Genomic DNA, 21,041 nt, shown 5'->3' on the forward strand with positions numbered 1-21,041 from the left:
AGAGAATTAAAAATTTTGAGTGAACTAACCCTTTCAAATTTGTAAAAGAGTAAAAGTGATATCATAACATAGCAGTGTGTAGAGTGAAAGATCAAAAAAATAAGTGTTTATAAAGTCATAATCAGCCAATGAACATGTAATTTGTATTAAAGTGAATAAACGCATAGTTTAGCTCAGTTTAGCACCTCTAGTGTAAATTTCACCAGGAAATGGTGGCAAAACAAAGAACGAGGCACGTAAAACTCAGTTTACAAAAATGTTAAAATTGTATTCTATGAGACTAGGTTGACTGACAGAGTCATAACGGGCATTATAACCAACACACTCTCACGGAGAAGTCATACAGATTTTTACGAGTTGGCTATATCCTATGAAATCGTACGATTTGGGTCGCACAAATTTGTATGAATTGTGCAACAACCAATCAGGTCTCCCTTGTCTTATTCTAAAACGCAACATTTACTTCCTTCATAAAAACACACTCTTTACTCTTTACGCTTCAAATTATCCTTACTGTACTCTATGGTTAAGTTTAGATATTGGATTTGGGCTAGGGCATAAAATGAATAAGAATGTACACAATGTCTGACACACATTACTTTCACTTACGCATTACAAATCCATGTATTTGCACATCTAGAATTCGTACAAATTCATACAAGCAAATTTGCATGACTTTTATTGATATTAGGTTGGTTATAATCTGTCAAACAGTGGGGGACAAACAATCCCTTAACCCAGCATGTCAAGGGTTGCATTAACCAAAATTCTCCATTTACAATTTTGAAAAACATTGATGGATAATTTCAAATGTTGTGTGTCAGTTTGACATAAAAAAGAAACAAGAAAATAATTTTAACCTAGTGCATAAGTTTTGACTTCACTCTCTCTCACACACTCCTGCTGTGTGCCATGTTTATTCTCTGGTATTAGGATCCGTTAAGATGCTTATTGAAAGGCACCATCGCCATTTACTCTTGGTAATATGCGTCTCTTTTGACCAGCTGTGTTCGAGGCAAGGGTCTCTGATTTCATGACTGCATACAATCAATACGTCAATGTGTTAATGCAAGATAATAAAACGCAATAAAGCAGAGGTGTCAAATTCGGTTTCTGGAGGGCCACAGTCCAGCAGAGTTTAGCTTCAACCCTAATTAAACACACCTGAAGCAGCTAATCAAGGTCTTCAGGAGTGCTTGAAGATTACAAGGAGGCATTTTGGAACAGGGCTGGAACTAAACTCTGCAGGACTGTGGCCCTCCAGGAATGGAGTTTGATACCCCTGCTATAAAAAAAAAGTGGTGCATCCTTTCCGCTAATTATACTTGCATTTAATATAAGTGCAAACATTAAGTTTGGAGCAGAATTCTCAGTTATTTTAGAGAAGTACCTGTTACTGAGCTTCCGAGATGTGCTTCTCATCTGTGACTTTATGTTGATATCAGGCACACTGAAAAAGTTCTTTAAACGTCTGCATGTATGTGCTTTAACTGACAAAGTTTAAAAAAAAATATTTTAAGCACAGCTGTTAATTGACAGCTGCAATTCACCCTAGGACTCATTGGTTTCACCAGGCTCAAGAATGAGAAGTCAAAAAATATACTGTATTAGCTTATCCACTAAAATGTATATGACATTATAATGGATGCTACGAAAATTATGACAATTAAAAATAGATCATAATAGAAATTGTACAACTCATTATATAGTGCATGATGCCATGCACAAACATCCCTAATAATTTAATTTCAGTACAAAACACCACTAAAATGTGCACATCCATGTCAAAAAGCTCAAGTGACAATTAAATCAAAGCAGAAACAGGCAAATCGTCAAAAGCTGTGCATATTATCTCACCAACTTGCATGAACATCATAACAAAACTAATCAAAATTAACAACTTTTTGCAGTTATGGTAATTTAATACAGATTACTGCATCAACAACACCTCAAAGCAATGGCATACACTTCATTGAAATTAAGAGAAATGCACTTTAACTAATCTAACCAGTAACACACTAGAATAAAATTAGCTTTTAAAATTTTCCAATGAAGTTCACTACACAGGTAGTGTCAACAGCTTGACATACACATGATCAAAGCTTTCTACTGGCCTAGGGGCAATGGCAAACGTGCCCCTCAGGTTATCACTAAACGCTCGTTGCACATGCGCATAATGTTCTCCAGATCTCCCTTTTTTAACACTGATGACGACAGGCTAGCCCCTCACAAAGCAAATGAGAATGATTAAATGGTTTTAATGCAACAGACTTTAATAATTATAACATTTTCAAAAGAATATCCACTGTAATCTTATTAAATGGACATAAAACAAGTTTAAGACACAGAAATGTATTATTTGTTAAAAGAAATGCATGATTAATCCACACATTTTGCACAACAGCACCCCTAAGGTAGAGACGCTACTGCTGGTAATTGCTGGGCGGAAGGTCTCCAAGTAGGATTTCAGATGCTCAGAAACTACCCTGTCTTATTGAATTCCTTCCACTGTATTTTGCTGCAAATTAATTTGTCATCTTTGTAAAGGCTAGCCAAATTAGACAGATGCCAACATGGACAGGTTGCATGACATGCCCTCACCCTCAAAACCATAAACAAAACTACACAACGTAAAAGAAAATATGACCCAGACTACATAATTTCTGGAGGATAAACATGGTTTGTGTCGGAAACAATGTATTTTATGCAGTGAATTAATGGCCGCCAAGTGCACAGAATCATTGAAAATCAGGAGACATTTCAAAACCAAAATATTTAAAATAAAAAAATGTATTCAGCCAATGTCATGTTAAGAATTGTACATGTTGTTAGGCCTTTGCAGCAATGGTCATTAATACATTTCAAGAACATCTCTGTTTGCTTCTGTACAATAAACAATTTGGTGCTGTGTTGGGTCGCCACTTAATGTCCAATGTAAAATCTGGGTCTTGAAGCATAATCTGTTGAGAATGACTGATCTAAAGGAAGAGCAAAATCAAAACACTGCACATCTTTTCTTACAGCAGTGCACCACTAAGCCTGTTGAAAAGAAGCTTGAGCCCTCAAAGAATGGCTGCGGTAATCCTCCTTCCCTTTCCAGTGCACTGGATTCCAAACCTGGATGAGTAACCCACCATGGCTCTATTCTCGCTGCATGCAGTATGGCTCACTCCAACTGCTGCTCTATCACATGCCTGCAGAGCATATAACTCATGCAAATCCCTGTGTTTTTGACACACCGTGACTGTCACGCTATCAGCTTGCGGTGTAGGTGAGTGGGCACGGCGAGATGAATGCTAGCGGGTGTGTGTTGTGGCAGTAGGTGAGTGCTGGTATTAATCACCCATCTCCTCCAGGCTCCACACTCTCAATTACAGCCCTGCACCAAAGTCAAGATTGATTTTTAATTGGCTGTGCTGCTCAGATATACATCATGTTTTCTTTGCTCTGAATGATGGGGACGAACTCAGGTGCTTGTACACACAAAGCAAATAAATAGACAAGTTTGAGCATCATATATAGTTAGTGTAATCTCAATCACTAATGTGGCCTTCAAGCCTAATAAACATTAGTTGTCAGTCACCCGTTCCCTGGTATTAGATCCAAACATATTGACACTGTTGTGCATTGTCTGAGTATTCAACAAAGTTTTAATATTTTACTTGCAGAATTCTAAAATTTGATTAAAGAGAACCTCCTAAATAGTAACTTCAGATAAAATTATATATTATCGCTGCTTGAAAAAATTACAGCCTACGATTGTTTGCTTATTTTAGCTTGTTAGCTAGGATGTCATAGCCTAGCTTAACAATCTCCATAAGCTTTGATATAATCTAAAAGCTAGAGTACTCCTTAAAGTAAACTAAACTAACTTTAAGCAGTTATACACATTTTTTAAAAAGACACATTCACAGTTATTCTCTTTCAGGCAAATTGTCCCAAAATATTGATGATTCATCTTGTCCACAGGGGCATAAAAAAAATTTACTTCCTGTTTCAATAGGAATTACTTCAACACAGTAAAAGATATTAGCATTTGTCAAAATTTTTCATGGGGTTTTAAGTATATAAAGACCATCGGAGAAATTCTGCTACTGGCTATGCCTTTTGGCTAAAGCACTGTGTATAGCATTTGTCGTATATACTAGCTAGAAGTAATGATGGTACATGTCTGTTCATCCCAGAGGGGCTTGTTACAGTCTATCACTATTTAAAGGTTCATAAAACATACAAATAACCAATAGCCATGAGCACAGGGGGTCAGGAAACCTAAGTGCTATCAATAGCAATGTTCACTGTAGCAATATTTGACTGTCTCTCTTCTTCTGAGTTTTTAATCCATGTAAGCGCAGCGTAGTTCTAGCGGGAAGACTAGCAGCTGTGTATCATCACACCATTAGCTGGGTAATTCCAAGTCTGCTCACAATCTATCACATTGCTGTTTCAGTGTGCTAACACGGCAACCTCCACCACCCCACCACCACCAGCTGAGCCCTGTCCCACACGGGGTATACTCCTCGCCCCTGCCTCCTATCTCCAGCAGGATATGACGGTTCCGAGTACCACTCCCTCGGACCGCCAGACGGGGCCCACGTCAAAGAGAGACATTACATTTCTGTTTTATATTCCTCAAATAAATGGCATCTTAAACCTCAATCGATAGAAATTTCTTTACACACACAGAGAATTAATTCTCATTTAAAAATTCAGGTAGTGACAACCAAATGTCCATTAAATCCTCATACAGTGCATATAGACTAGATGTGAATGCATAGTTGCTAGTTGTTAACTAAATGTTCATGCATCCCATGGAGATTTCGTTAAAATTACGTGACTGTGGCGAGCTTCCAAAATGACATTAAGTAGTTCATTTCAAATTTTCTCCCAAACAAATTAGGTTTTGAAAGTTAATGCTCTATTAAATATAAATGAAAATCTACCTCCCTACCCTAAACCCTAAACCTAACCGATACTGTCATTAAAAGTACATGTAATGTTAAAAATTGTATTCCTGAAGCAACCACTTTATTTTGTGGTGGTTCTATGACTCTTTCGCCTCACATGTCGACTTGTGTGCTCTTTAGGACTCATATACAAATAAATACAGTATATATACACTGGTAGCCAAAAGTTTGGAATAATGTACAGATTTTGCTGTTTCAGAAGGAAATTGGTACTTTAATTCACCAAACTGATCACAAAGTATAGTCAGGATATTACTGTAAAAACCAGCACCATCACTATTTGAAAAAAAAGTACTTTTTTTTATCAAATCTAGACAGTCCCTATTTCCAGCAGCCATCAATGCAACACCTTATCCTTGAGTAAACATTTGGTACTAGAAAATAACTTGCCATTATATCAAACACTTTTGGATGAGAATGCCTGAATGAAAACTATTTGGTTTGTTAAATGAAGCTCAACATTGTCTTTGTGTTTGTTTTTGAGTTGCCACAGTAAATAGACTGGAATATCTTAAGGTCAATGTTAGGTCAAAAATGGCAAAAAAAAAAAAGAAACAGGAATAGTGAGATGCTTGAAATTGCCCCAAATATTTCATACAAAGGTGTTCACTACTGTCTTCAAAGACAAAGGACAACTGGCTCTAACAAGGACAGAAAGAGATGTGGAAGACCAGATGTACAACTAAACAAGAGGATAAGTACATCAGAGTCTATAGTTTGAGAAATAGACGCCTCACATGTCCTCAGCTGACAGCTTCATTGAATTCTACCTGCTCAACACCAGTTTCATGTACAACAGTAAAGAGAAGACTCAGGGGTGCAGGCCTTAATGATGCCACTTTGGTGAATAAAAGTACCAAATCTATTAATTATTCAAAACGTTTGGCCGCCAGTGTGTAATAACACGGTATGCAAATCAATCGAAATAATTGCATGTATAAATATTTGCGGAGAAAGCCCCTCAAATAACAATAATTAAATATAAAATGATGAAATAATAATAAAAAAAATTAATAATAATACAAAAAAATAAATATATATATATATATATATATATATATATATATATATATATATATATATATATATATATATATATATATATATATATAAAGAATAATAATGTAGATAATTAAAATGCATTACATTATTGTGGCAGATGAGTAAAGCATTGACATATTAATATTAATATGAAAGCATTTTCATATTATTGAACAGAAGCCAATGATTGTTCTGATGTTCACAGCAAATTGGGAGCAACTTTTCATGCTACTCTCTCCTTAAGATTAATTGCTTATGTTGTATCCTTCCTCATTTTCGCTTTGGATAAAATTGTCTGCTAAATGAAAAAATGTAAATGTAGCAATCTGTTTTGCAACTGAATTTGTCTATCAGTCCGAGATTAATTATAAGGGCATTTCCAAGGTTGCAGCAATGTACAACTGTGTCAGAAGGATGCTATTGGAGCATCTCACTTTGGTTAAATCACATTATAAATGTATCGTTAGGTCGGTGTGTCAAGTTAAACTTAGTTTGAAACATCTTGAGATCACTGCGTTTGGATTTTTGCTCCATCAAGTGTTTGAATGCAAGAAAACGTCCTGTTGTATTGTCTGCTGAAGGGTTGGTTTGTTCTTTGTATAACCTGCATGTTTTCTATACAGCTGAAGTTTTGCTTACTGCCCCCTGGAGAAAACAGGTGGTACTTCAAGAATGGATTACTCTGATGACAGGAATATTCCTTATTACGGTACATGATTAATTACGTAAATTTTTTTAATGTGTTATTTTAAAAATAATTAATCACACTGAATTAACATGTTAAATCGACAGTCCTATATATATATATCTCATGCTGGAATGGAAGGGTTCATTACTGGTCACAGTAACTGGGTGACCGCCGTCTTACCTGGATTCAATCACTGATTGACACTCTGAGTAATGCTAAGAACACAGCTGTGCTGGCTCACTGGCATGCACAACTAGCTCATGTGGTGTGCATGTAAAATTATTTTAAAAAAATCTCTACTTCCTTTTGCTTCATCTGAGACACAAGAAAGACATGACAAGCAGTGTTTTATATTGCGGCATCACAAACTCTGATTCTCGGAAGTTTCAAAGTAAACCCAAAATGCTACGAACTGCTTAATATAATATAATATACTCTATATCATATTTAATAAAATATAATATACAAGCAGACTTTTTATTTCCTTGGACACACATCATATGATCATTTTTTTTAAACATTCATAGCGCCTCTCCAATAGATTATGCAATGATTATCTGTAAAACAGATGAGGATTGTCATTAAGCATGGCTGTAACTACTAATTAAAAATGTTACAGTGATCAGAGACACATTAGAGATGGTTTATCATAACAGTAATTTTGAAAATATGTTCAGTTCACATAATTGTTTTATGAGCCCAAATTCAGACTCACACTTATGTGAAACGATAACAAAACTACAGCTTTGAGCAGCAGCATCTAAAACCATTGCTTTGGAAGGGATCACCCAATCAAGTTTGTTGTCAAAAAATATAAAATATAATATTTATAATATAATACAAGTTATTGTGCATATATGTATATCACACACACACACACACAAAACCCTCAAACATTAAACAAATTCCACTTCTCTTCCACACAACCTAGAAATTGTATTTAGAAAGAATGAAACTCTCATTGAAAAATTCTGTATTTTTCATTTTCAGCATGTACAGTATATGTGTGTCTGTTACTGTAGGTTCCCAGTATTTCTATGTAAATGTATTATATAGAAGCATTCATATTAGATTTGTTTTACAATATTCTTATGTCCATAGACCACCTCCTTTATTCCCACCACTACTGTAGTATGTGTATATTCCTACCCTTTATCTCACATCATACAGTGTGTGGCTTTCAGGATATAGTTGATTAGCACACAACAAAGTGCACTTTGTTTCAAATCCAGACTACAGAGGTCTGCTACGAATTCTCTGGATTAAATTACAACACTAAGACAAATAAAGTGAAGAGCTCTCAGACAGTCCCTCTCTGTGTCTCGAGTTTGTTAAATCCATCTTAACAGCGCTTGCTTTACATGACCAAATGAGAAAAGGGCGTGAAGAATTGCTGGAAAAGAAAATATTTAGCTTCATTCCGACAGTATTTATTCTGATGCTAATTATATGGCAACATTTTAGCTGCTCAAAGAATATTTTTTTCCCATTAATTATTATTGTTGTTTTGAAGAGGAAACCAAGAGTCGCATATTCACAATGTAGTCAGTACCACATTAAATGAGGGTGATATTAGAGATTAGAGTATAAACAACCCTAAATAGATGTGTATTTTGAAAATATGTAATATAAAAACGGTATCACTTTACATTATGTGGTCCCTTAATGGTCCCTTTAAATAAAGGTTTATAAAGTGTTTAATTAAGGACTAATAAATCATTTACATATGCTTTTACAAATGCTTTTTAAATAATTTAAAAAAAAATCACATTAATACTTGTATGAATCAAAAACATAAAATGCCCTAATTGATCATTTATATTACAATGCAGCAAAAATAGACTATTATAGTTAGATTAAAAGGAGGGATTGTGTCAGTTTGCAACACTCTTCTTTTTGTTTATACTCATTACTGTTATGTCTTTACTCACTTTGTCACTTTCCTTGACACATTGATGTAAAACAATTATGTTTTTACTGAGTCCTAGTTACTCAAAGTCCTCTTCATAGCTTTCTAATGTTGAAAACTTCAAAAGAAATTAATCTTATGTTCTACTTTACTTTAAGGTACATTTTCATATGTTATTAACATTTAAGAAGTGTTATTAATCATTTATAACATTGTTTTTGCTTGTTGTCATAACATATATCAATGATTTTTAATACATTTGTAAACTATTATTAATGAACCCCATTATATACTCTTTATAAACAAAGGGAACATTAATGTAAAGTGTTACCAAAACATAACATGTGGCTAAACATATAGTGTCAAATCCAACTAATACTATACTTTGATATTTGATGAAAGAAAATTGCTTGGCAAACGCCTAAACAAACATGGTGACTATATATTCAATCTGAACCTATGTATAAATTCTGTGTTCTCCAAGAAAACAGCCCAAGTAAAGTCACCTCGAATAAACAAAAGTTTCCCAGTAGTGTAACAATGTTCAGAATATTTCAGCTTTGGTTCAGCATGTTAAACATATAACCATATGCAGGCTTGGGGAGTAACAAATTACTTGTAACGGTGTTAGGTAATCAGGATACAAACATTAGGTAACTGTAATCCATTACAGTACACACAAATATTGTAATCAGATTACAGCACATTTTCTAAAATTGGGATTACTGTCAGGATTACAAAATAGTGAATTTTCTTGACATAAAGTGATACAGACAGCTGTTTGTTTAGAGTGAGAGATGGTTTAGATGCACGTTTTCTTCGGTTTCTCTCTCATGACTCACTTGAGTCAGGAGCGCCTCCTACTGTCGCATGCACAAATAACACCTGTCTCGCATCAGCACTCTGCTCTCGAGTCAAACAGCTGCTTCATCGCAATGGCCACAGAAGAACATGCAATATTTTCTTACTGGAAATGTTGACATTATTCGCTCTTTAAAAGAGAAAAGTGAAATACCATTAAAGTTCAGAGGAGTTTATGCCTTCCAGCTGTGAAGATACTCTCATTATCCAATGACCTGAGAATATGAAGGTAATAAGAACCACACAGAAATCACATTAGCTAGATTAGCTAAAACTACTTAATATTAAAAATGTTTTAAAATGAGTTAGCCTTAGTGCTCAAAGAAATCCGTAACCCTCATCATTTGTTGGGAGCAGGAATATGATTTGTGCATCAGTAGCTATGTTTCCATCAACGTTTTTTTCTGTGTATTATAGGATATTGCATAAAATCTGCTGAATGGAAACTACTAATTGTGAATAAAATCTCCAAAATGCACATGGAAAACGTATATGCTCGCATGAGGTAGATACGCTCTTTATTCGAAAAGAAGAAATGTGCATAAACTATAATGGAAACCCATTTACCAAATAAACTCCTATTGAATTTAACAGGAATACAAGATGCACATCAAAAAAATCATGTGACTGAATTATTCATTCATAACTGGACAAACCAGTGGAGCAATCATCGCAACTGAATTGTTGCCCTGGTCATTCTGAAATACTGGTGTTCTAAAAATCCAAAGCCTGCATAGAGTTTGCAGAGCAAATACGTTAAACACAAACTTGCACTTTTTTCCGAAGAGCAGGTTTACTGATACTTTAAAGACTATCTCATAGATCCACACTGCAAAGTCATGATGGAGGGACACACACACACATAGTGCTCCCAGAACTGTGTGACGCACTGTCATTTCCAGTTATGAAACAAGTTATAAAGTGTTTTGTCTGCGCATCCTAAACCACGGGTATTTTATTAATAAAATAGCTACAATTTCCCCGGAAGTGACGCTTTTGTTTTCTTGAATGCAAGGGATGGAAACGCAGTATTATCCGCACATAGTTTTTGTGATATTCCGATTTTTTGCATAAATTAAATTCGCAACTTGGATGGAAACTTAGCTATGGTACGGCATAGGACACACACACACAAGGAATTTGTCATGGTGACAGAAGCTTCCAGTGTAAGAGAATGCAACATACATACTACCGGTCAAACATTTTGAAACACTTACTCATTCTTTAATATAAATTTATTTTTTTTCTCACATTTTAGAATAATTGTAAAGTCATCAAAACTATGGAATAACATAAATGGAACTATAGGAATTATGTTGTGACTAATTTTGTGTTGTGACACAAAACTGTGTTATATTTTATCATCTTCAAAGTAGACACCCGCCTAGAATTTGTACTCTTGACATTTTCTCAAGCAACTTCTTGAGGAATCACCCTGGGATACTTTTTAAACCTACTGAAGGAGTTCCCATCTATGTTGGGCACTTATTGGCTCCTTTTCTTTATTATTTGGTCCAAGTCATCAATTTCAAAAACTTTTCAGTATTTTTATACTGAAACTTTTACAGTAACTTTTCAGTATTATTATCCAAATAATAGCGCAATAATGTTTTTAGAATATTTTATAAACAGATATACAGTTATGTAAAGATGATGTAATGTATTGAAGAAGAGGTAGGATATGTAGGATAAGAATATAAATGAGATATGGATATAAGTAGGAATAGATGGGTTGAATATTGCACATGGTTGTATTGACCAAAGGAAAGCATTTGGGGGAAGTTTAACTGTTCTTGATGTGCATGGCCTGAGGGAAACAACTGTTCCTGTGTATGGCTGTTCTGGTGCTTATTGCTCTGTAGCATTGGCCAGAGGGCAACAGTTAGAAGAGGAATTGGGCTGGGTGAATGGGGTCCAGAGGGATTTTACCAGCCCTTTTTGTCACTCTGGATGTGTACAGTTCTAGCAGGGTGGGCAGGGGAGCACCAATAATCCTCTCAGCAGTCCGACTATCCTTTGAAGTCTTCTGATGTCTGACTTGGTAGCTGAACCAAATAAGACAGTTATAGAAATGTAAAGGATCTACTCAATGACTGCTGAGTAGAACTGTATCAGCAGCACCTGTGGCAGATTGAACTTCCTCAACTGGCTAAGGATGTACAACCTCTGCTGAGCCTTTTTAAAAATGTAGTCTCCCACTTCATGTCCTGTGAGATGGTAGTGCCCAGGAACATAAATGACTCCACTGCTGCCATAGTGCTGTTCAGAATGGTGAGCAGGCTAAATCTTGGGGTGTTCTTCCTAAAGTCCACTATTATCTATACTGTTTTGAGCGTGTTCAGTATCAGGTTGTTTTGACTGCACCTGATGGCCAGCTGTTCAACCTCCCTTCTGTTTGCAGACTCATCATCATCTTGGATGAGGCAGATGACTGTAGTGTCATCTGCAAACTTCAGGAGCTTTAAAGAGAGGTCCTTGGCAGTGCAGTCATTTGTGTAGAGGGAGAAGATTAGTGGGGAGAGCACACATCCCTGGGGGGCACCAGTAATGACTGTACGTGTGCTGGAGGTAAATTCCCCATTCTCAATAGCTGTTCCTGTTGGTCAGACAGCTGGTGATCCACGGACAGATAGAGCCAGGAACAGAGAGCTGGGATAATTTAGTCGATAGGAGAGCAGGGTTGATGGTGTTAAAAGCCTAACTGAAGTCAACAAATAGTATCCTTGCATAAGTCCCTGGTCTGTTTAGATGTTGAATTATGTAATGCAGTCCCATACTGACTGCATTATCCACAGACCTGTTTGCTCTATAAGCAAATTGAAGACGATCCAGAAAGGGTTCAGTGATGTCCTTCAGGTGGGCCAACACCAGTCTCTCAAATGACTTCATGACCACAGATGTGAGAGTGATGGGTCTGTAGTCATTAATTCCTTTTATCTTGGGTTTCTTTGGAACGGGGGTGATTGTGGAGCGTTTGAAACAGCAGGGAACTTCACACTGCTCCAGTGATCTGTTGAAGATCTATGTGAAGATATGGGCCAGCTGGTCACCACAGGATTTTAGACAAGTGATTGAAACACCATCTGGGCCCTGTTCTTTTCTTGTCTTCTGTTTTCAGAAGACCCGGCACACATCTTCTTCACAGACCTTAAGTGCATGTTTAGTAGCAGGAGAGGGGAAGAGGGTGGTGGCCGGAGGTGTAAACCTTTGTGTGCTGTGAAGGTCGGAGTGGGTATGGGTTGTGTGATGGGGTTTTTCAAATCTGCAGTAAAACACATTCAGTTCGTTAGCCAGTTGTTGATTCCCTAAATTGTTGAGGGTTGGTAAAGATTTTGAGACCTCTCCAAACTGATGCAGGTTTGTTAGCTGAAAACTGTTTTTTCAGCTTTTCAGAATAGCTTCTTTTTGCCACTCTGATCTCCTTTGTCAATCTGTATTTGACCTGATTGTACAAGATTTTATCCCCAATTCTGTAAGCATCCTCTTTGGCTGATGAGTTTTTTTGTAAACCATGGTTTGTCGTTGTTGTATGTTAAATAAATTCTAGCAGGAACAGAAACTGATATATGAAGTCACAGTATCTTTGATTTTGTCCAAGTCGGTGGCTACAGCTTCTAAAACACTCCAATGAGTGCAGTCAAAGCAGGCTTGTAGTTCTAGCTCTGCTTCACTGGTCCAATTAAAATTGTCTTAAAACAAGATACATTTACTTGAGAAGCAATATATAAGGTATTTAGATAAGGTTATACTTCTGCAAGTGCAGTAAAGAAAAAATACTTAAATTCAAGATCTCAGGTAAATGCATCTTTTTTAAAGGATTTTTAGATATTTTAAAATATTTGTATTTTTAATACTATATTCAACATTCTCAGATAACAATTGTTTCTTCTTCAGTACAGATGCTAAAGTGAACTCACGAAAAAAACTAAATCTCTCTTATTAATAAAGCTACGTATTGACAATTTTCTTCACGATAAGAAATGCACAGTGACATATTATTATTCAATAAATCATGAGCCATCACATTATAATCTAGCTGTAGCAAGTGCGGGCTCAAGGGACAAGTGTCCCCGTGACAGTGTTCATCAGCCGGGTGCAGTTTCAATGTTTCCCCGTTAGATTGGGACATTTGCGTAGCTGACCGCACAGAGAAATGCCAGTTTCGGAGTTTAAAGTTCTGCTTCCGTATTATTTGAACTTTAATAAAGCTATAACACATTCAGTTTAACTGAAAGTTTTGAGTGCATCTGGACTGTGATCTGTGTAATTTTTCCTCTCCTCAGTCAGTCGTGAAATGCAGTGCTGCTCTCGCGCGTCATCATTAGTGTTTAATGCGATCTCATATTACGTTAAATGAGATCAAACGACTATTCGACAATGCACAGTTTTGTCGACAATTCTTTATTGTTGACATTGTCGATAACGTCTACTGATCATTTCAGCCCTACATCTAGGATGTGTATGACTTTCTTTCTTCTGCTGAAAACAAATAAATATTTTTAGAAGAAAATTTTGAAGCATCAGAATGAACATAAAGTCAGCATAAAAGTAATCCATACATCTCCAGTGGTTAAATCCATATTTTCACAAGCAATAAGGTAGGAGTGGGTGAGAAACAGATCAATACTTAAGTCCTTTTTACGTTAAATTCCGTTCCTCGTCCAGTAGGTGGCGATATGCATGAAGAATGCAAATGGCCAAAAACAAAATAAGAAAGATGTGACAGTGAAAGTAGAGATTGATAGTACAAAAGGACTTAAATATTGATCTGTTGATTGCATCACTTCAGGAGGCATATTAAACCATTTAAGTCATATGGATTCCTTTAATGCTGTCTTTATGTGATATTTGGAGCTTCAAAGGTTTGGCCACGCATTTATGGACCTACAGAACTGAGATATTCTTCACGCTTAATTTGTGTTCATCAGAAGAAAGAAAGTCATACTCATCTGGGATAGCATGAGGGTGAGAAAGTGATGAGAGATTTTTATTTTTGGTGAACTATTCCTTTAACACTCATTCAACATTAATAACTTTCATGCAAAGTGGACACATATGAAGCATTTATGAAGTGGATGTCAACATTTGAAACATATGTACATACATTTCAGTATGGTCTAACAGTCTTCAGGCTTTATTTTATGCTACAGTATATGCTGTGAATGAGCATTAAGACCAGAAAAGTATCTTTGCGGTGGACTTTTGATAACTAGGACTAGGTAAGTTGGGAGTAGCACCATTTTTTGACATCAACGTGACAAGGAAAGTGACAACACAAGTGAGTCAAGACATTATAGTAATGAATAGAAATACAAAGTGGACTTTAGCTAAATATCATAAACCCTTATTTTAATCAATATATAATAAATTTTGCTGCATTGTGACATAAATCATGAATTAGAACATTTGATGTTTTTGATTAATATAAGTATGAATACCGCAATTGTATTTATTAAGCATTTATAACATGTATGTTTAAATGCTTGCTATATGGCAAGTATTGCATAAAAGTAAGTCTTATTATGTGTTGTTATAACCACATATCAATGATTTATAATACATTTGTAAATAATTTATTAGTCATTAATGAACCCCCTTTTGAAAACCTCTTCAGAAAGGAAGCATTAATGTAAAGTGTTACCCATTTTTAACTTTTATGTGTAAAATAAAAAACACACTGTGTACAAGCTCAACACTGTTATATCAGAACCATGCAACCATGCAAAGCAATCCCGCAAGAATGAAAAATAAGTGACCCACCAGTCTCAAAAAGCTGTCTTGGCACAAACTTTCTGATCTCCCTTGATGGTATTTTCCTCTTTTTATGCAAACTTGCACTCCTGATCACTCACGCTGGAAAGTTCCCGTCTCCTGTATGCTAATCATTCTTCACGAGTTGAAGAAAGAGAGACGCACGAGGACAGAGGAAGAGGTGGCGCCGAGAAAAACAGAGACAGCCGGAGAAGCATGAGATGAGATAATGGTTCAAGGCAGGCAACCAATGGGCCTGGAGCTGAGAGAGAGAGAGAGAGAGGGGGGGGGGGGGTGAAAAAAAATAAGAAATGGAATGGGGGTAGCACCAATGAGGCGGAGCAAAGGGATGCAGGGATGTGGGCGCCATACTGAAGCAGAGAGATAGAAATGGAGCTGTGCTTACCCTCAGCGTGATGGTCGCATCTTCAGCTTAACGCACAGTCCTCCACCCAGGCATGCATGGAAACAATAAAGGAACCCCAGAATGAAAAGTATCAAACCTCCTGGTACCATAGGTTGTGAGTGTGTGTGTGTGTGTGTGTGTGTGTGAGAGAGAGAGAGAGAGAGAGAGAGAGAGAGATTGGAGGTTGGGCGAATGAGTGTTTCAGGAGGTAGGATGTGAATGCTTTTCCCTTTCTGTGTATCCTTGTCTACATTTTCTCTCTCTCGCTCTGTGTCGCATGTGTTGCGAGCTGCAGACTGTCTCGCAGCATCTCTGCCTCCCATAGGCCCTCAGGTCTCAAGAGCTGAGCTGTGTGTGTGTGTGTGTGTGTGTGTGTGTGTGTGTGTGTGTGTGTGTGTGTGTGTGTGTGTGTGTGTGTGTGTGTGGATTGGTTAAATTAGCTATACTTTGGGGACAAAACTGTTCCCAGATGTTCGTTAAATTGGAAAAAAATTCCCTTTGGGGACATCCTCATTTGGAAAAACGATTAATACAATAAATACTGTTTGTGTTTTTTATTTTATTTTATAACATTTTATAACATTTTTGGGATAATGCAAATGGTTTTCTTTTAGCTGTAAGGTTGGGGTTTGGGTTATTTTTTAGGAAATGAGTTTCAGCCTCAGAGAGCATGACCTCAGACTGCCCACAGTCCATCAGAGACTGTTTAGTCTGAGATGGACCACTTGTTTTAAAATTAACAGGATAAATTGGAACGCCCAGTATGGGGAGCAGAAAAGGAAGTACCACCTTTAAAGTATCTGCATTTAGTTATATCTGTAGTTACACTTACTGTTACGATTTATGTGTGAAAAAAGATAAAGCTTCAAAATAAAGCTGATGGAAATGCAAATTTTCGATATAAAATATAGATATATCAATTATTGATCGGCACATTATTTTATCCATATACTGTGTTTTTGAAGCGTCAATGTTTTAAATTTAGCTGAGATTTAAATTAGAAGCCCAATTTGCATGCTTCCAATTGTCTTAGTTGGCCATCTGTTTAACAGTCTGGTGTAATATCGTTGGGAGACCACAAGATGGTGATATAACATGTTTCTCACACACACACACACCACAGACAATCAACAAGATGAGCTGAAGTGGCACAGGAGATGATAGACCACTCCAAAGTTTTGAATGAACAAAATGACTTTGAGTTTGCAGGTTAGTGAAACTGCACAAACTGGACAATTACAAATGGTGATTTTTATTATACAATTTCTCTGTATGTACAGTAGCCTTTAATAGTTCTTTCATTCAAGCTGTCAAACAACAAAACAACATATTTGTTACTGAAAATACATTGTGTAAGTTATATGAAAGATACATGTTCACAATAGATCATCCAGTGATGGCTAGACTAAATAAGCTTTGATAATGATTTGGGTGGAATTTAATGGAAAACTATGTGTCTTGCACTCCATAGCACTTCAGAAGTGTACGCTGAACGGTGGCGGTGTGCGTACCTTTTGTAGAAAATAAATAATTGTTTTGAATTTTAGAACGCACCGTGTCGTCCACCAATCGCGTTCAGTGTTCGGCCACTTTGATTTACCCTGCCACTCTCACTTTATTAAAGTTGTGCTGAGAAATATGTCTGAAGAGAACGAGCAGCCCTATTTATATCTGAAAAAAAAAAATATATCACAATATACAGTATATAAAGATAATCATCGTGAAAACCTTCCGATAATCGATGTGTGAAAAAGGCATCGATCCCAAAGCCAATCAATAACATTTCACAAGTGTCAACAGAACATTTTTCCATTAACTTTAGTGCATCAATCCTATGTCGACATGTCAAATGTCATGAAAAACTAGTTTGGAAACGGCATTATTGGCATTAGCGCAAAAAATTTACGTAGTGTCACATGACAGAAATACATCACATTTGTCCAACAGAGTAACAGAGAGGAACATCTGGACTGATGAGGAGACTCAAGTTTTCCTCAATTTCATTAAAGAAAATGACATTAACTTTTTTCTTGATGGAACTTTTTATGGACTGCGCGTTCCCGAGCCGGTAAAGATTATCAAACCTAACCACTAACCCTTCCCCTTCTCACTTGAATCTTGTGAGAATTTTGCCATTTACCATTTACCATTTAGTTAAAGACACCTAATAGCGCATGACTTGTAAAGTAATACATTTTCACATTTGCATTACATAACCAACAACATTTATAAGCTTGTTTGAGTGTGATCAAATTGCACAGTAGCTCAACTGATAGAAAACTGCCTTTGCGATCCAAAGGACCAGGGTACAAGACCTTTAGAGCTCACGAGTCAACATGTGAGCCAGAAGTGTCATAGAAGCACATGGTGACAAATGATGTGGTTGCTTCATTAATTGTGTTTTTCATCTCACACACTTTCTTTATATGACACTATCGGTTACATTTAGGGTAGAGAGGTAGGTTTTATTCATTTAAAAACTTGAAAGATCTGTTTGGGAGAAAATTAAACTCACTTTTAGCGCCACACAGTGGACATTTCACCACGGAATTGCCATGTTAAATTAAAGGAACCTCTTAATATAATTTTCCAAAACTGTTGCTACTGTCTCATAATTTTCATGAGATCAAGATATTATCCTGTCTAAGTGGGCGGTTCTTGGCCAGAATAAGATGCAATATGGACAAGACCTTTTGTTTCAGTTTGTTGCAAAAGGTCTGGTCATGCAAGACTACTAGTAATTACGTTTAGCTGCGTGTAAAATGATTACGTGTGGGTGTGTGCGCTTGTTCTTTGCTGTATTTAATGTAGTATAAGGGAATCTCATACATACACTTATGTTTTGCATGCAGAAGAGAGCGAAGACTCAGATTTGCCATTCAGACGCAGTTGCATCCCTTAACGCCGCAGCTGGAGCAAAGCAGCCGGTCTCAAACCCTCCACAACTCATTAATGTCCTCTCTCACTCAGGGCTCTGAGCTCTGCCAAAGCACCAGCACTGTGGAGAGACAAGATAACTGGCTTAAGAAGCAGCCAATTCACACCAACCAACATCCCCTGCTAGAGCAGATATATGTGTCACCTCCCAGACAAAGCCAATGTTGTTTCCCTACACAAACATTCACTGTGTAACACAAAGCAGATTACAGTCCATGTGTTGGGTTAGTGTGTGTTATGTTGCTATTTTATTTTTAGGAAAAGAGTCTTATTTTTGTGTGAAGCATATGAGGAGGAGAGAGGAATAGATGCTGGTGGTTTATGACATTTATCCTATACTTGATCAGGTAAATTGTAAAATAGCTTCAATTTCAATTTCAATTTCCAAATAATAATATGTTAGGCTGATAAAATGCATTTCAACACACAGTTCTGTTTTTTATACATCTATTAATCCTTGTTTTATTATGCTGCTGTTTAACAGTGATTCTCAACCGGGGGTGTGTAAGCAGGTTTCAGGGGGTACTTGTTTTATTTTAACCTATAAAACAAAATTTATAATGTAAAATAAAAATAATAGGGATTATGGGTAAAAAATATAGATTTTCTAATTAATCATGATTTTCTTTTATTAATTTTTTTACAATCTCTGTGTACATTTTTTAAATCTCAAGACCAATCATTTAATATGCGTTTTAAAATCAGTTAAGCACCAAGATCATTTCACTGCGTGTTGAGAGTAAAAGTTTGGTTTGACTCTGTTTAAAGCATGTCCAAAGACGAGATCCATGCAATCCATTTGTCATTGATAATGTCTCTTTTAATATAATTTATGTTCTTTACAGTGAGTTGTTTATAAAAATAACCAAAAAGATACATTTTATTAATAGTAATAAAGAAGCCATGCCACTTCACTCTCATTCATTTGTGCAACCAAAACAAAACGCTGAACTGCTGGTTTTCTTAAAGAGACATTACTATTTTAGCACTTGTTGTACATATCTAAATACTTGTAAATAGTACAATGCATGTATACAGTATATACACTGATGAGCCAAAACATTATTACCGACCCGCCATGGATTCTACAAGACCCCGGAAGGTGTCTTGTGGTATCTGACACGAAGACATTAGCAGCAGACCATTCAAGTCCTGAAAGTTGTGAGGTGGAGCCACCGTGGATCGGACTTGGGGGAAAACTAATACTTATGTCATTGACAAATAAGGTTGTCTACGGAGTTAAAATTAGAAATCTTTTCCAAATCTAGTTTAAAAGACTTGTGTCAAATTCTCAGAAATGTCATCTTTGTGTCCAATTTTGTTTCATACATGTTTGAAAAACACACCCTTGAGTGCTTTGACAGCGTTTCCTAAAAGAGCAAATAGACCTATAAAAGAGTATGTTGTCTGATGTCTCCCTTGGACCCTGCGAGCTGGATGATGATCTCGTGAGGATGGAGTGGTCCACCTCCGTGGACAGCCACCCTCACCACTGTACTCTTCCTCACCGCCGCTCCTCACTCCCTCCATCCTCATACACACTCACTAACGCCCCCCTAACAGCCACCCTCACCACAGCACTCTTCCTATCTGGCACCCCTCACTCCCTTCGGCCTCACACACACTCACTGACGCCCCCCACCTAAGGGACATCCACCCTCACCACAGCACTCTTCCTATCCGGCACCCCTCACTCCCTACGGCCTCACACACACACTCACTGACGCCCCCACCTCCGGGGACAGCCACCCTCACCACAGCACTCTTCCTATCTGGCACCCCTCACTCCCTCCGGCCTCAAACACACTCACTGACACCCCCCACCTCCAGGACATCCACCCTCACCACAGCACTCTTCCTATACGGCGCCCCTCACTCCCTCTGGCGTCTTTTCATGTGTTTGTCTCAATATTGCCTGTAGTAATGATGATGGTTCTAGATACCCATCTCTCTGGAGGAAGGTGTACTGTAGCAGAGAGTATTCGAATTGTGCCCTCATCCTTCTTGCAATGATTTTATGTAAGGCTCGGGCTATCACAGACAAAACTGATATCGGCCTGATGTCCCCCGGATTTTTCAGGCTCTCGATCTTAGGGATGAATGTTACTCTTGCACAGGAAAATGTTGCTGGTAGTGTTTCTGTTGCCAGAATGATGTTAAAAAATCCAGCCATTGATGGTTGATGCCATTTTAGTATCTCCTGTGCCGTCAATCTGTCCATCCCTGCAGCTGAATTTATCATGAATTGGAGCTATAACCTTCCATTTTTGCTCCCCATGTGTTGATGTTAAGATCTCCGTGCTCGTTGTGGTTGATTCAAATATCTTTGCCCAGTATTCCTCCATTCCATCTATGTTTTTGTCTATTCCCCTGTAGGCCTCTTTCCATCGGCCTTGCAAGTTTGGACAGATGGTTAACCTCCTGTGTTGACCACATCTTCCTTTTTTTTTGTAGCCCTTTTATCCTCTCCTCATTCACCTCTTC

The 21,041-nt window shown here is 37.1% G+C and overlaps 1 protein-coding gene across 5 annotated transcripts in view; it reads right to left on the reverse strand.

The window, feature by feature from the left end:
- Window positions 1-15,392, reverse strand: part of myt1lb (myelin transcription factor 1-like, b) — a 232,504-nt gene extending 217,112 nt beyond the window's left edge. For all 5 annotated transcript variants that reach the window (XM_052145864.1, XM_052145863.1, XM_052145860.1 and 2 more), the window contains exon 1: window positions 15,224-15,392. The gene's annotated coding sequence lies outside the window, so the exon portion shown is untranslated. The remainder of the gene's footprint in view (window positions 1-15,223) is intronic.
- Between the last annotated feature and the right edge of the window lie 5,649 nt (window positions 15,393-21,041).

Source organism: Xyrauchen texanus, chromosome 16 (genome assembly GCF_025860055.1).
Source record: "Xyrauchen texanus isolate HMW12.3.18 chromosome 16, RBS_HiC_50CHRs, whole genome shotgun sequence".
NCBI classification, from domain to species: domain Eukaryota; kingdom Metazoa; phylum Chordata; class Actinopteri; order Cypriniformes; family Catostomidae; genus Xyrauchen; species Xyrauchen texanus.